General features: G+C 34.5%; 1 protein-coding gene across 1 annotated transcript in view; it reads left to right on the forward strand.

Moving 5' to 3' along the window:
* The window catches only part of LOC145686130 (protein FAM151B), a 120285-nt gene that overhangs the window by 21405 nt on the left and 80163 nt on the right, over positions 1-18717 (forward strand). The window lies entirely within an intron of this gene.

Here is an 18717-nt window from a genome sequence, read left to right on the forward strand (position 1 = left end):
AGATACGCATACGCAAACCAAACTGTAATAAAATATAGTTTATTCATATCCCTATGTACATACCACAACAAGAATTATAACTCTACATGTCTCCATAGCTGAATTGTACTCCCCGTCCTTGATGGCCCATTACTTGGTGGAAATTTTTTTCCGAAAAAAAAAAATACGGGTCGCTTAAAACACGTCTAGTTTCTATTAAAAAAAGTTTGAACAATATCTGAGATGGTGATGGTACAATTTTATTTTTATTTATTTATTTATTTTTGCCTCAATTGAAATGGAAGGCACCAGATATCTAATTTAAGTTAAAAACAATGTACGTTTCTCATTAATTTTTAGTTACTATAAAGATGTGACTTAAAATTTGTAAAATACTGTACATATTTTAATTTTTTGCATTTTCTTTTTCTATAATAGATTATTAAAACACATGGTACAAAACATAAGAAATGTTTATTAAGTACTGACCTGTTCCGAGAGATCAGAAAAGATGAATACGAGCTGGTTTTGGAATGAAAATGGTGTTCTTTATGCTATGTATTGGGTAGTTCAGGAAGTGAGTATTTATTGAATGTTTTATTATTATTATTCGATATGCCCATTATACCATATAGTTGAGACTCTATTGTATTGATAGAAAGTTGAGACACTATAATATTAATAAATTTTCATAGAAATAGGCACTAACTATACATTTAAATGGAAAGAATGTGTCAAATAAAATTTACTGTAGGTAGCCAATGACACCCCAAAATAAATAAACTTCTGTTCTTTATAATATATCGAACGTAAAGAAACGACATTGGTTGATTTGGCGCTTTATTGATGCATTTCGAAGGGAAAAAGAGAAGCAGGACACGAGGCAATGCTTCGAGAAGACGATTCGCCCAAGAAAAGAAGAAAATTCCCGACGAGAGCTCACGTCGTGGTTCGGATTCCACGTTAATCAGTAGGTTCACGTTTTGTATGGCCTCGCTGTTCACGGGACGTTAAGCTCAAATTCAACTGAACTGAAAGAAGAAAATAGATTCAAGCTGATGAAAGAATTCGCCGTACAGAATTTTGAAACTGTTGACATTGCAGAATAATGCTGGATTTGGCCCATAATTCCGTCATGGAATGTTAATGTCATGGTAATTGTAACATAAGACAAAGTAAATTATTCAATAGGTATATTAGATTTCACTGTTGTTTCCTTTCCAATTATCTGTGTTGCAAATACGTAGTAATAAGCAGTAATGCAGTGTTATGAATTGCTATGAAGTTATGAATATCCTTTACGTTAGAGATATTGTGAAGATAACTTCACAGAAGATTACTTTGGGGTGCTGTAGGATGCCTACAGCAAATTTTATTTTAGCCCAATATAGATTCATGCTGAGAAAAATTTCTGCAGGTCATTGTCTCCGATTTTCCTGAAATTAGGATATATCATTCTAAAAACAAAATAATTAGACCCATTTTTTTTTCGCATTATACAAAAAAATATTAGAACTAAATTATGCATTTGTTGCAACTGAGACTTTCAGTGACTGTTTGCCATGGCGTTTTAAAGAAAATGTGGATCAAATTTAACCTTTCCGAACTTCTTAATTTTAGGTTGTGCAGTTATTTTTTGAGTTTTAGTGATATTAATGCCTATTTTTAAGGCTTTTAGTACGTAATCATCCGGTTTCTATTTTTGAAGTACAATATAACCCATTTAAGTAGATTAACCTATTTAGATATACGGCTTTGCGTCCAAACGTCTCGCTCCCAAACGTCCTGCTCCGGTATCACAGGGTGGTATAGGAGCAGAGGGCTGGTGTTATTTATCACTAGCCTTTAAGATATATATATATATATATATATATATATATGTGAGCATAGTGAGAAGGACCACATATACTTCTACCTTATTAATTTATACAGTATGGCGCTAAATTCGGTGTACAAAAGCAGAGGGGTGATTCCTAAGAGTAAAAAAAAAAAAGTTCCAATAAACATAGGGCGAAAACCCCATCGTTTATGTGTTATAGGCTGCTGAAATCATGAAAAAATGAACTTTAAAGATTCATAGCTCCAAAACTTTGGGACCTACCTTGGTCCGGTCAAGACTTCACTTAGAACCTAGTATGTTCCCTATCCAAAAATGCGTGTTTCAGAATCCTGAGGTGCTTCCACAACAATGTTTATAGAGGGAGTTTGACTACGGGCCTATGATATAAAGTATTCTCCAACTACCTCCATAAAAATTGTTGCGTGAGTACCTTAGGATTCTAAAACATGTATTTTTGAATAGAGCACATATTAGTTCCTAAGTGAAGTCTTGACCCGACTTTGGTAGGTCCCATAGTTTTGGAGCTATGGACCTTTACAATTGATTTTTTCATGTTTTCGGCAGCCTATAACACGTGAACGATGGGCTTTTCGCCGTAAGTTTATTGGAACTTTTTTGTTTGTTTTACTCTCAGGAAACGCTCCTCTGCTTTTGTACGACGAATTTAGCGCCATACTGTAGGTATCGTTAAAAAAATGTAAATATTAAGCTAGGCTTAATCTGCACTTTTTTAAAAAAGTTTTTATCTCTATTACTTTATGGCAGGCATGCATATAGCGGAGTTGGGATTTGGGCGCCAGAGTCCAGCGGGCAAGCTCTGTCGGTTTTCTACATTATTTATTTACAAATACTGAACAAAAATTCAGAATAAATTAAATCTTTTAAAAGTTTTTTTCTTTTTAACTCTTTTTAAAGCGAGCTTATCTTCTTTATCTTTTAAGTCGAAGCAGGAAATATAAACCACCGAACGATTTCTGTGTATGAACTGTCAAACTCGTAACCCAGCTGAGTTACTTTCCTTCCTTCGCTCAGTAATACTCATGCATCTACAATTTCCATTTTCATCCTAAATTAAGTTTATTGTGTTCTGTAATATCATTATTTTAAGTTTGGATCATAGTTTCAATTCTATATCTACACTATAACTTTATTCAGCGTACCAAATTTGAGTGATATTTATTAAGATATTTAGTATATAACTTCCAAAAGTATAGGAAACAATGTTTTAGTATTTTGGATAGCCTGAGGTAAGATAAAAAAAAAAAACCGCATAAAACGCTTCGTTTGACTTAACCTTGATTCTGAGATATCTTTCGTTTTTAAATTTTGCCACACATGCTACAAATAGTAATTTTACAATTGCTTTATTTTAGGAGTCCACTGTGTTTGGAGGCTATCAACCGAGATGATTTCAAGGTACGCCGCACACAGGTACTACATAGACGGTACCAAATTTGACCGTAAGTAAGGATGAATCTCAGAAAAAGGAAGAAAGTGTTGTGACTCACCTAGCATTTCAAAGTGTCTTCCTATGTGATGAACTATCATCAGCCTCCCATCATTAGCGTGCGGCTTGCTCAATTTGCAGATTCGACGAAAAACGTTGTATATATAGAGAGTTTGGCATAGAGACATTTAGTATAGGAAGCCCAAAATTCATAGCGTCAACATAACACCAATTTAAAAATATAGACTGAAGATCTAATTAATTCTTATTGACTGTGATTTTTTTTTTTTTTTTATTGGCGTAGCTCGTTTCGTGTGATGTGTATGGTACTCATTTAAGCTAATTTGCGTGCATATTATGCTGTTTTAATTTATGGCAGTTAAATCACACTTCAGATTCTAAAGTAATGTATAATATACCTACTTCGTATCGTTAAATATATTCTTAGATGAAGGTGACAGAGAACTTTTCAAGAAATAGTTTAACTTATTTTGTGTGTGTTGAGGGGAGGGGGGGGGGACGTAAGTAAACGCATGATTCTGCTGCTTGGTTTTCGGTGATTGGTACAGTCATCTTCTGAACTACATTACTAGGGTGTGGGAAAGAGTTTGTAAGATGCAACTCTGTTCAAACTTTTCTTACAAAGTGTTTTTTTTTTTTTTAATGTTAAATAAAACTTGTTAAAATTGATACACTGATGAGGTGTATATACATTTCAAACTATTATAATGTACAGTATGCAATTAGTAGACTTAAATTAATATAGACTTTTTGTTTATGTATTCACAGTAAATATATTGTGTACTACAAATGTATACTTAATGTAAAATTTAATAAATTATTACTGTAATTATTCTCAATGAATGTACAGGATTTTATTTTATGTATTGTCTTTTGAAGGTTCATTCCTTTATTTGGCTTTCGGTTTGTTATGTAATCATAAGGAATGTAGGATGGTGGAATTTAGATCATGTTAAGGATAATTTCTCTATTATATACGATAACTCAAAGAAATAATCGATTGTATATCGCATTAAATATTTACATGATATAAAATAAGTTATTTTCCCCATTTATCATGTATAAATCTTACCACCAGTGGGGTTCTGTAGTATAGACACTAGTTGCCCAAGTACTTCACAAGTTGCGGTATAGTCAATGCGGTCTGGTTGCTTGAGCACTGACTTCAGGAGTGGTAGAATGAGTGACTATTCGGAAACAGTGAGTAGCCTAGTGGTTAATGCATCGATACGGTAAGTTGAAGTTACAGGTTCAAATCTTAGTCCAGTCTTGCATTTTCTTTCCTTTTGTAATTATGTACTTTAGCTTAGTAGACCTGATTTCTTTATACTCGAGTTATTCCATCATGACTTTCAACACAAGGACGACATGAACCACTCACATGTTGATAACTGGGATGTCTTCCTTGTGCTCTGTCATTTATTCTACGCACTACAATAGCTGTTTTAGTGTTGTGTAAAACATACAACGTAGAGCACAGTTAAGACACCTCGACTGTGGACATCTGAGTGGTCCACGTCGTCCTTGTGTTAGGAGTCATGGTGCAATAAAATGGTTTCATGATGATATGATCACGTTTTATAGTGATTCTTTATAAGAAAAACTCATTATATACACGTGTTTGTAAGTTTCGCGTATATTTTTAATACTTCTGTAAGAAACTGTACTATAGCTTTTTTTAAGTTCCATTAAGAATACTTTTCGCAAAATGCATGTGATTTGTTCCGATTGTTATTGTTCCTCCATATTTTTAAATGAATATTGACATAGATATAGAATGTGTGTCCGAGATAATTTAGTTTTCTCCACTTGTACTGCACAGTGCCCCCTGTGGTGTCGCCTTGTAATATTAAGGGATCCCGGGTACATGACAAAATATTTAGAAAATATTTTCTGTACATGATAGAAAATATTCAGAGAATATAAGGTAGACAAATCAAAAACATTTTCAAATTACTTTTCTTGGTGTTCTGTAGCAGTAGCAAATGTTAAGAAAATATTAAACTAGTTTCAGACGAATTTGTGCTAACAAAGAAAATATTTACGATTTATTTTTCAAATAGCAATTGATATGTTTTTGATTTGTTATTGTATGTAGTTTCAGAACGTACTTAAAGTATTTTCTAACATTTTCTGGTTTTCGCAGAGAAATATTTTAAATTCTTTCTGAATATTTTTCCGTCATTACCACCATAACACCTACAGTTTGAAATACATTTCTTTCTTCAACCCATAAGTTAAGAATACTAGAATTTATTTCAACAAATTTATGTGATGATAGAAGTTTCCGTGTGTTCTAAACCGGTTCCAACATACAAAGACTTCTACCACCCCATCAATTTGTAAAAATGAAATCCAGATATTTTAACTTACAAGAGTTGGAAAACTGTTCAGTATGCATTTCCTTCAGTATTGAAGAAAGAAATGTATTTGAAACTGTAGGTGTTATCGTGGTAATTACGAAAAAATATTCAGAAAGAATTTAAAATATTCTATGTGAAAACCAGAATTCGTTAGAAAGTATTTTAAGTACGTGCAATAACAAATCAAAAACATATCAATTTGAAAAATGAATCGTAAATATTTTCTTTCTTAGCACCTGAAACTAGTTTAATATTTTCTAAACATTTTCTACTGTTACAAAACACCAAGGAAAATAATTTGAAAATGTTTTTGATATGTCTACCTTATATTCTCTGAATATTTTCTGTCTTGTACAGAAAATATTCTCTAAATATTTTGTCATGTACAGAAAATATTCTCTAAATATTTTCTGTCATGCACAGAAAATGTTCATTAAATATTTTCTGTGATGTACGGAAAATATTCACTAAATATTTTTTGGTATGAGTGGAAAATATTTTAAAATTGTTATTTTACAGAACATTAATTTTTGTTAAAAATGGATTAAAAATCTTCAGAAAACATTTCAACTAAGTACCCAATACATTGTAAAAATATTTAGAAAAAATTTCTTTATTTTAGACAAATGATTTTCAGTGTTATTGGCAAATGATTTTAAAATATTCCATGCGAAACATTTTAAAAACCATTCCGTTAACATTGTATAAAACGTTTCAAATACATTTTCAGTAATGTGTGGAAATGATTCAGAAAACATTTTTCGGAAAACTTTTCTAACGGCGTATAAAATATTTCTACAACGTTTTTGAGTATATTGCGAAAATATTTTCAGTATTATTTGGAAAATGTTTTCAACAACATATGGAATATATTTCCTTAAGGGAAGTAGGATACATTTTCTGAAGGAAAATGATGGTACGTTTTAGAAACGTTTTGAAAATATTTCATTGCTGTGTGGGTACATTCTTCTGATTTATATGTTTATTATTTTGTGTTTTTATTTCCTACACTGTACTACATGTGTATTTTTTTTTATCTATTAACATTGTAATATTTTGTTCTTTACATAATATGTTCATTAAAAGTGAAGTTGGTTTAAGTTCATTCGCATTGTGTAACACCCGTTACAATTTGTGTAACACCCGTTACGGTATTGAACATTTTTTAAAATAAAAACCATTACACTTATGGAATTTCTGATTCTAATATTCACAACATCATACCTTCAGAAAAGTGCACACATAATTGGAAACAAATTCTGATCTGGACATTCGCAGAGTTTGGCTTAACTTTGCATGCATCTGAAAGTGCATGTCCAATTGCTGTAACACCCGTTACGCCACATTTTTCACTCTCATTGAGTTGTGGTATCATGTATATGTAACAAATTAAGTGTTTACTAAAATACACAGACAAAGGGTGATGTTTCGAGGCAGTTTGATATATCTTGACCCAGTAAGGACATTTCTATAACAATTTATATTCGTCCAAATGTAACACCCGTTACGATGGAATGGCCGATATATATTTCAATTTGTTTCACTGGTTTGGAAAATTTGAAGATTCTAGTGGTATTCATAGTTTAATTTGCATTGAGTTTATATTTAACCTCTCATCTGTCACGTACACAAGAGTATCCAAGAAACAGGGAGTAATCTACACCCCCCTAACACCCTCCAAATTTCTTTACACACACCCCTGGATGGAAAAGGAATACTCCCCCAAATCCAATTGTATCAATCAGTATCATATAGGTTATTTATTACATCAAGTTAAAAAAGGTTTAGCGTTTAGGAAAGAAGGCAATATTCTTATTTATTTCACTTCAAAATATGAAACGACCTCGTTCTCATGTACGGGCTTCAAGAACCACATGACCTCATTGTTTCGGGCGGTGTTTCGATCAAAACAATTGACAAAACAGACCCGCTTTATACCTACCCTCCTGGGCTCCGCGGTCGTTTCCGAGAAAAGATTGATGTACAGATGCAGATGACTGAAATTGGCAACGTCTTGAGAGGTCATTCACCTACCTCCTTCTCAACAAGGAAAAATGTGACAATATAGTAATAAGCCTATACCAGATTCAGTTGGTAAGTACTACTCTGTAACAGGCTCGCAACCAGAGGGGGCTATGGAGGGCCCGGCTCTCCCTTAATTTTTCATGTCCCCTCCAGACCTCAATACAACATGCACAATTTAGATATTTGAAAATAAAATTTTTAATGACTTGGCCCCTCCTAACATATTCGTGGCTCCCCAAAGCTCTGTGGCTGGTTTTGAGCCTGCTCTGTAAGTGGTGTATCAACGGACGGACGTTAGAAGGGTGTAGCCAAAACGTTTTTAGAAATGAGGAGATCGATCGAATTAAGAATTATATATATGTTTTAGACTGAGTCTAGTGTTATGCAGGAACACATTTGGCGCTAGCTTAATTTTTGTAAAGTATATTTTTGTTCACGTAAATTGATTGAGTGGAACAGAGCTCATAACGAGTCACATTTTTAACTAAAATTTACTTTTTTTTTTGAAGTTGGTCACTAAAAGTTACTTTTTTTCAAATTTGTCACTAAAAGATACTTTTTTGAGAGGAACGATAATGTCTGAGACGAAGAAATTCGGAAATAGGCCAGAACTGGTTCCACTTAGTCAGGAGCTTTTTACATGTGCTAAGTCTGCTTACCACATAACTACAAAGCTTACTCTGAAAGCCTAAGAAAGGAGGAAGCTCAAAAAGAAGGAAAGAAGAAACAAAACAAACAAAGAGAGAGAGGTGATGGAGAAATTGACAAAACAAAAAAGGGGCATGATGAAATTTTGGTCATTTTTTCGTGTGCTTTGCCCATTTTTGGTCACTTTTCAAGTATTTACAAGAGACCAGACCACTATGAGCCCTGGGATTTTTAAAATTAGGGTATATTAAAAAAGACAAAACAGAAAGATACAAAATATTTGTAAATTGAAAAACTGGATTTCTGGAAAACAACTAAATCAATGAATAATTTTCCTATGAAAGATATTCAGAGCCAATAACGCAGCCAGGAAGGGGCAGGAACGGACATTAAGAGATCAAATAATATTACAACAATTAACGTTAACAACAGCGTTAGAATATTAAAATAATGAAATTGGAACTATGTACGGTATAAATTACTAAACGAATGTGATTTCATCATGGGACGAGGGAATTTTTCCTAATTAATATTTTTGAAAAAAAAAAATCACCCACTAAAACTTGCTGGGGTGAAAAGAGAACCCTTCCTTTTAGGGACACCCCTCATTTACGGGCAAATAATGGTGTTCCACCGATGTCCATTTTGAGAGGTTTCACTGTATTACTTAGTTTCATAATAATAATAAATGCTGAAATGTGTGAACTTACTTTATTGAACCTACCAGTGCGAAGAGCTAATATTATTATTATTATTATTATTATTATTAGTAGTAGTAGTAGTAGTAGTAGTAGTAGTAGTGTTGCAATAGTTGCGTAACAAAATATACTGTTTTCTTGTTTGAGTTTGTTTAAAAATTATATCACTATTCTGAGAACACTCCCCCCTTTTATTTTGAACACCCCCCCAAGTAAAAATTTCTGGCGTACTTACTGCCAAGAAAGACATGCAAAGTCAAGATAGTCTACCCATGGGCGGCGATTAGGGGGGCAGTTGCCCCCCAGTTTTCTGAAATGGCCTATTAACGTATACAGTTTCAACCAGGGAAATTTGTATATTAACATTGATATACAAATATTCAAATCATCATCACTTTTAACGTCCAATCGCCGCCACTGAGTCTACCATTCAGATTGAAGGGGTGAGGAAAACTGTTCAGCTAGCTACACAGCCGAAATCACTTCGGTTCTTCTTACTAATATAATATAAAAATTGTGTGCATCTGTCAGTCATTACTTTTCGCATAGAAAAGGAAATGCCCTTGAACTACCAAATTTTTGTACACATCTTCACCGGATGTCAAATTAGTCGGTTTTAGGTTCAAGGACCTAGTAATGATTGTATGCAACACTACTTATAAAATTTGTCAATAATTCAAAACTTAAATGCTTATCTGTCTAACCCATGTAGTCTCCACTTAAAAGTTGCTTTGTTTATAACGCTAAGAATATGAATTTTAGGTCTGTTTATCGTAATTGGCATACTGAACACTATATATATATATATATATATATATATATATATATATATATATATATATATATATATATATATATATATATATATATATATATATATAATTATTTCGTAGGTTATACAATACATAGGCTGTAAAATGTTAAAAATATTTAATCTTTCTCAAAGCTATTAGTACCTTTAATTGCATGTTTATACTTTTTGAGACAAAGACGCATTTACGATAACAGGTTATTAAAGTTATTATTACATATTGGTATTATCTTTAACGTAATTTTACAAGGCCACCGAGTAGCTATAGATAACCAGCAATGCGTTTTGCGATCGGAAGGCAATCGCATGGATTTAAATTCTGCGTTTTCTGGCCATTCTGGCAGATTTTTAAAAGTTTTCCCGGTTGTTCCTATTTCTCAACTACTAATTTTGCAATTCTAGTGTAGCACTTTAAAATTAAGTATTAGAAATAACTTTTACTGTTATTCAAGAATTTCTGCTTGATATTTTGCTTATAATGTTGCTTTGAGAAATAGGCCCCAGGCATGCTTTTACCAGACTTCCTGTTAAAATTTTCTTCCCGTCTTCAATAATTGTATTTACTATAACAAATTAATTCCAGGCCTGTACGGTAGACTTCCAAAGTATGCAAACTCAACACTGAAACTAGTAATAGGTCTATAAACAACAATTGTAATACATAAATAAGGTTCAGGGTTGTCCATTCCTTTCTTACCACTTAGTGCATCCCCCCTCTCCAAAATTTCCATTCTGTCCTGCAAATATACCTTTCTCCATCCAAAGGTTACCCATTCTTCAATTAAATTGTACCATTTTCAATAATAATAATAATATAAAATGTGCCCCGAAATGATCTCATAGGCGCAACTTGCACCCTAAAACCAGCCTTTGGGCATCCATGATATCGTCAGAGATGGAATTTATTCTTGGAGCACTGAAGCAATACCGAAAGCAATTTCTTGGTATGATTTCACTATATGAAGATTAATTAGTACTTGCACCGGAAGTGGCACTGGATTTCTACAACTTCCGATTGCACTAGAGCAGTGGTTTTCCAACCTTTACGTGGCGCTGTCTTCGTAAGACCTATGTACTTCGCCTACTTCACGTCCTTTCTTTACCGATCGCTGGTCATACATGCTATTTTTCTGACCCTTCTGCGATTTTAGATGCAGGATTAAGTTTGCAAATTTCAATAATTATAATAACCACATTCCCTCAATTCCATCAAGACTTGCGCATACCATTGTAGTGCAGTGTTATTTTCTACCCGATTTTTTTTCTTTATGAAAGCATAGTTCTCACTCAGTAATTATTTTGAGATTGTGTGAAGGCCACAACCAGAGGGGGACTAGGGGGCCTGGCCCCTCCAGACCTTAATACATAATGCACAATTTAAATATTTGTCGGATAATTTCAATGACTTGCCCCCCTAACATAACCATGCTCCCCCCCAAACCTCTGAGGCTGGTTTCAGGCCTGCGCCTCTTTGTTATAACATTCATAATATTTACAATTACGAATTTCATTTTATTTCTGTCAGTAACTTGCGCTCCCCGTGTTCGCTCTTCACGTTCACCAAGTTGAGAACCACTGCATTAGATAAAGTGTAAGATGGAACATATTTTTCTGACGTTTAATCGTTTGCAGAAAGCCGCATCTAGCAATTCCTTTTACCAATTTCGCTCAATGGAAATCCATAGACAAATCAAAAATAATACGTATTAAATTTCAACAAATTCCCGTTTTAGAAGAGAGATGGCGGGTGCGGATGGTATCTTTTCTTAGATTAATCGGTTTAAAGATAAACTTATCGCTATTGATTACCATTTTTGTTCTGTTTATCAACGTTGAAACAGAAATACTTATTTTCTACTTCTCTCGCTTTGGTTAGAGAGTAACGGATGAGATGGGATCTATTTTTGGGTCGCTGATTTTTTTTTTTTTTTTTTTTTTTTTTTTTATAAAGATATTTCTTACCGTTTTAGCTTTGACACGTGTTGACGGACAGATGAACGGACATAGCCATTCTGATGTTTATGCAGAGCAAAATTCGGAAGCCTAAAATGGCTACATGTATGTAGAATTATATTTTTAAAAAAAACAATACTCAGTGATGATTCGGAGGATGGCCCCCGGGCTATATCACCTATCCTGTTTAACATGGATTCCCAGTATTTTATCAATACTCTATCTTCCATTCAGCGTGTTAAAATTCCCTTTAGAGGGGAAATCTAAAATCACTGCTTCCACAATATGATTGAACCCGGTACCATATGAGCTAAACATCCGACTTTCAACTTTCTCAATCCAGAAAGTCTTGTCACTCTTGTTCAGGGCACGCTCGGTAGGATATAGTGTTCCAGTGCAGCCGTATCACAGTTTGACTCCCCCATTCACGAACAAAATTTTCTGGAAGAAAGTCTTAAGTGGGTAAAATGGGCCGAAATATTCACTTTATAAGTAAGATATAAAATTTATTCACAATATTATACTAATTAAACTATAGTAAGCAATAGGTTAAACTTGAGTTGACAACAGAAAACTTCATTGCTTAAAACCAATGCTTCTTTCTTTCCGAAGCAACTGTTATTTGCCAGTGGATAGTTATTACAATATGGCACCGAATTTTAAACACTTTATATACAGTGAAATGTGTCTATGTTGGCCACCATCGGTTCCATTGAAAAGTGGCCAACTTACAGAAAATAAGTGTGATTGGTGTATTTTTAGAATAGGATTTCTAGTATTACTTGATTGTAAAATTTTAATAAGCAATACCACGACAGCTACTTTTAAATAATGCATATAGAATAGTAATAACGATACACAGTACTAGCAAAAAAAATACTACAGTATAATTAATATACAGGGTTTGTCCGGAAAGTAATAGGACTGAGTCGATTTTTAAAAAAATATTGAGCCAATCGTTAGAATACTTTAAAAACTTTCAAAATAGGCTCCTGCGTCGATGCAGCGCTGCCAGCGCGATTTCCAAGCATTGAAGGCGTCACGGAAGTCATTCTCCGGAATAGCCTTGAGAGCCGCGGTGCAAGCTGCTTGGATCCCCTCTGTCGTCTCAAAATGCTTGCCTTTCATCGGGCGTTTCAGGCGAGGAAACAAAAAGAACTCGGGGGGGCACATCTGGGCTGTAGGGCGGCTGCGGAAGCGTTGGGATGCCGGCCTTGGTCAGGTAGCTGTTCACAAGAAAGGCGGTGTGAGCCGGGGCGTTGTCGTGGTGCAGCTTCCAGTCGGCTCCGATGTCTGGTCGGACCCGATTGACCCTTCGTTTGAGTCTCTTGAGCACTTCCACGTAAAACTTGGCGTTGACGGTTTGGCCAGGAGGAACAAATTCATGGTGGACAATGCCTTTGATGTTAAAAAAGACAATGAGCATCGTTTTCACTTTGGATTTGCTCATTCTTCCCTTTTTTGGGCGAGAAGACGCCGGCGTGTGCCACTCGGAAGATTGCCTCTTTGTCTCGGGATCATACTCAAAGATCCATGATTCGTCACCTGTGATTACGTTATTCAAAAATTTGGGGTCACTTTCACACATGTTCAAATTTTCTTGGCACAATTCCACTCGCCGCAATTTCTGGTCGTCAGTGAGCACTTTTGGGACAATCTTCGCGCACACCTTGTGCATGTTCAAATGCTCCGTCACAATTTCATGAACTACAGTTTTTGGTAAATTTAACATCTGGGCAATTAAACTAATACTTAGTCGACGGTCTGAGTTTTAAACTTCGCGCACACGAATCACATTGTCGGTGTTTGTCGAAGTCGAAGGTCTTCCAGCACGGTCTTCATCGGCGACCTCTTCCCGGCCCTCCAAAAAGGCCTTGTGCCACCGAAACGCACCACTTCTTGCTAAAGCATCATCTGGGTAAGCCTGCTTGATCATATCAAACGTCTCTGTCGCAGATTTACCGAGTTTAACACAGAATTTAATCGCGTATAGTAGCCTCACTCTATAGGTAGCCACTTGCTCACAAAGGGAAGCCGCCCTCGTGTGCGGTTTCTTTTCATACTGTCCTGTTTGGTTTTCCTCTCCCTTGAAAACTGACTGACGGGCAATAAACTGAACCCAAACTGTTGCCAAATTTTTGTCAATGATCCTTTTTCTTTCCTTCTTTCTGTTAAAAGGAAAACAGTTTGAGATAGATATGCTCTCGAATTGAATGCTTAAACACACACACTGGAGGGAAAGAGAGGGAGAGAGAAAAGGGGGCGAGGGAAAGGATGGTACTACGTATGGCAACGTTTAGCTTTTTCATCTTCCAAAGGGACCAGAAACTTTATGATGACTTCTTTGTGCTAAATTCAAAGTCTCCCGACTGGCTATCGACTGGGCGCGCTTTCTATACCTCTGCTCTAACGAACGCTGCATTTTCGGCTTGCACCACTCTCAGAAACACGTCGCGCGAAAAATCCTGTCCTGACTCTCCGTGTGCTCGGAGACAACTGACCAGTAGGGTGCATCGAATTTCCACTTTTTTTGAAATCAGCTTACCCTTAGTGATATTTTTTTTGCAAAATGGCCTCCATATAACGTATAAAAAATTGCAAGTCGAGTGGTCAATATCTTTAGGTGCCACCAACGGCCAAAAGTTTTGAAATTTTGTTAAAAAAATAAATGTTATTTTTAAAAATGTAAAATATCTAGTTTTATGAAATATGGTTATCCTATCTGGTTTTGTTTCTGTAAAAGGTCAATATTTTACGTGAAAAAAATTTCAGCTTGATGAGTCAAGTCATTCAGGTGCCACCTGTGGCTTAAAATATGGACAAATGTGTCCCTACTTTTTCATTTTTTTTTAAAATTAAGTAGCATTGTTTGTGATTCATCTGGATCGTTAATTAGATAAGAAAGATTTTGTTTTACATCTGCAGCTATTTGCTTATTTCCAAACGTTAATGATTGAAATGACCCAGAACTCACCATGAGGAGGTGGCTGTAGTTCGAGTTCCGCCCACCCATATATACTAATGTTGCATATGGTAGTGCAAGTCATATTGTTACTCTTTTACCTCAAACTGTTTTTTTCTTTTTTGCATTACATTCTGGTATGTTTTTTCTTGTTTGTAGTGTTGCTAGGACAAATCTATGTCGTGCTTCTTGCCCACATACCGTTGATGCCGCTTCTGTCCTCAACTTCACCATTCTTTCTACCGCGCGAGTGTGACAGGGTAAGGATGTAATATATTCATTAGCCATTGGAGCCGTCTTTACATTTTCTCTTAGCTTCTGCAGGCTCAAGTGTTTTGTCAGTGGTGACTCTGTCAGCGTCATGTTGACCAATTAATCATATCAACATAGTTTGTCGCTTCTAAGTTTATTTCAGGGATGACGAATTCTCGTACCGGTACGCGATCACCAGATTGGGTCGTTTGTCTTGCTTTTAGGACTCGCCTCCAGCCGAGCTCTCGTACGTTAGCATCTTGGTCAGTCAACATTGATAGAAGTAGGTTTTCAGGATGACCGTACCACGCATTTCTACGGACATTGGATCAATTATTTTTCTGTATTTCGCTTCCATGTGGCGAGAAGTCGTGATGAGTTGCCACAAATGACGAGCTTCTTCTGCACACGATGTATTACGGATCACAGCAAACCGGAGTGGCGCGTAGACCATCATGATGTACTGGACGATGGTTTTAAGTTCATTCGTGGGTTCTTTTGTTCCTACGCACAAACGTAAGACTCTATTTGCTGTAATTACCCATCTGGCTTGATGGATTTTACCAGGGTTCATGTGAGCTAACTCAATGGGCCATTCTCCTGAAGAAACCGCTTGGCAGATATTCAGCACTTATTTTTGATCCGTGTTTAATGAATCTTCAGTGAAGTTGAGATCCCAGTCTACTGGAACGGGCTGAAAAATCTGGAGTGACAACTCTTCACAGATTGGAAGTGCTGATCCTATTGGTCCTTTAAATGTATTTGGTAAAGTAGACTTGCCGTCTATAAATTCAATCAAATGTCGAAATGGGAGTTCATTCGTGTGTATGATGATTAATTGGTGATATGAATAATTGGTCAGCATGACGCTGACAGAGTCACCACTCACGAAACACTTGAGCCTGCAGAAGCTAAGAGAAAATGTAAAGACGGCTCCAATGGCTAATGAATATATTACATCCTTACCCTGTCACACTCGCGCGGTAGAAAGAATGGTGAAGTTGAGGACAGAAGCGGCATCAACGGTATGTGGGCAAGAAGCACGACATATATTTGTCCTAGCAACACTACAATCAAGAAAAAACATACCAGAATGTAATACAAAAAAGAAAAGAAAAAACAGTTTGAGGTAAAAGAGTAACAATATGACTTGCACTACCATATGCAACATTAGTATATACGGGTGGGCGGAACTCGAACTACAGCCACCTCCTCATGGTGAGTTCTGGGTCATTTCAATCATTAACGTTTGGAAATAAGCAAATAGCTGCAGATGTAAAACAAAATCTTTCTTATCTAATTAACGATCCAGATGAATCACAAACAATGCTACTTAATTTAAAAAAATGAAAAAGTAGGGACACATTTGTCCATATTTTAAGCCACAGGTGGCACCTGAATGACTTAACTCATCAAGCTGAAATTTTTTTCACGTAAAATATTGACCTTTTACAGAAACAAAACCACATAGGATAACCATATTTCATAAAACTAGATATTTTACATTTTTAAAAATAATATTTATTTTTTAACAAAATTTTAAAACTTTTGGCCGTTGGTGGCACCTAAAGATATTGACCAATCGACTTGCAATTTTTTATACGTTATATGGAGGCCATTTCGCAAAAAAAAAAAAAAAAAAAAAAAATATCACTAAGGGTAAGCTGATTTCAAAAAAAGTGCCCACACAGCAATGAAATATTTTCAAAACGTTTCTAAAACGTACCATCATTTTCCTTCAGAAAATGTATCCTACTTCCCTTAAGGAAATATATTCCATATATTGTTGAAAACATTTTCCAAATAATACTGAAAATATTTTCGCAATATACTCAAAAACGTTGTAGAAATATTTTATACGCCGTTAGAAAAGTTTTCCGAAAAATGTTTTCTGAATCATTTCCACACATTACTGAAAATGTATTTGAAACGTTTTATACAATGTTAACGGAATGGTTTTTAAAATGTTTAGCATGGAATATTTTAAAATCATTTGCCAATAACACTGAAAATCATTTGTCTAAAATAAAGAAATTTTTTCTAAATATTTTTACAATGTATTGGGTACTTAGTTGAAATGTTTTCTGAAGATTTTTAATCCATTTTTAACAAAAATTAATGTTCTGTAAAATAACAATTTTAAAATATTTTCCACTCATACCAAAAAATATTTTCTATACATGACAAAAAATATTTAGTGAATATTTTCCGTACATCACAGAAAATATTTAATGAACATTTTCTGTGCATGACAGAAAATATTTAGAGAATATTTTCTGTACATGACAAAATATTTAGAGAATATTTTCTGTACAAGACAGAAAATATTCAGAGAATATAAGGTAGAAATATCAAAAACATTTTCAAATTATTTTCCTTGGTGTTTTGTAACAGTAGAAAATGTTTAGAAAATATTAAACTAGTTTCAGATATGAATTTGTGCTAAGAAAGAAAATATTTACGATTCATTTTTCAAATAGCAATTGATATGTTTTTGATTTGTTATTGCATGTAGTTTCAGAACGTACTTAAAATACTTTCTAACGAATTCTGGTTTTCACATAGAATATTTTAAATTCTTTCTGAATATTTTTTCGTAATTACCACGATAACACCTACAGTTTCAAATACATTTCTTTCTTCAATACTGAAGGAAATGCATACTGAACAGTTTTCCAACTCTTGTAAGTTAAAATATCTGGATTTCATTTTTACAAATTGATGGGGTGGTAGAAGTCTGTGTATGTTGGAACCGGTTTAGAACACACGGAAACTTCTATCATCACATAAATTTGTTGAAATAAATTCTAGTATTCTAACTTATGGGTTGAAGAAAGAAATGTATTTCAAACTGTAGGTATTATGGTGGTAATGACGGAAAAATATTCAGAAAGAATTTAAAATATTTCTCTGCGAAAACCAGAAAATGTTAGAAAATACTTTAAGTACGTTCTGAAACTACATACAATAACAAATCAAAAACATATCAATTGCTATTTGAAAAATAAATCGTAAATATTTTCTTTGTTAGCACAAATTCGTCTGAAACTAGTTTAATATTTTCTTAACATTTGCTACTGCTACAGAACACGAAGAAAAGTAATTTGAAAATGTTTTTGATTTGTCTACCTTATATTCTCTGAATATTTTCTATCATGTACAGAAAATATTTTCTGAATATTTTGTCATGTACCCGGGATCCCTTAATATTACAAGGCGACACCACAGGGGGCACTGTGCAGTACAAGTGGAGAAAACTAAATTATCTCGGACACACATTCTATATCTATGTCAATATTCATTTAAAAATATGGAGGAACAATAACAATCGGAACAAATCACATGCATTTTGTGAAAAGTATTTTTAATGGAACTAAAAAAAAAATGCTATAGTACAGTTTGTTACAGAAGTATTAAAAATATACGAAACTTACAAACACGTGTATATATAATGAGTTTTTCTTATAAAGAATCACTATAAAACGTGATCATATCATCATGAAATCATTTTATTGCACTATGACTCTTAACACAAGGACGACGTGGACCACTCAGATGTCCACAGTCGAGGTGTCTTAATTGTGCCCTACGTTGTATGTTTTACACAACACTAAAACAGCTATTGTAGTGCGTAGAATAAATGACAGAGCACAAGGAAGACATCCCAGTTATCAACATGTGAGTGGTTCATGTCGTCCTTGTGTTGAAAGTCATGATG

The sequence above is a fragment of the Thermobia domestica genome, chromosome 5, assembly GCF_964235325.1.
Source record: "Thermobia domestica chromosome 5, izTheDome1.hap1.1, whole genome shotgun sequence".
Lineage (NCBI taxonomy): Eukaryota > Metazoa > Arthropoda > Insecta > Zygentoma > Lepismatidae > Thermobia > Thermobia domestica.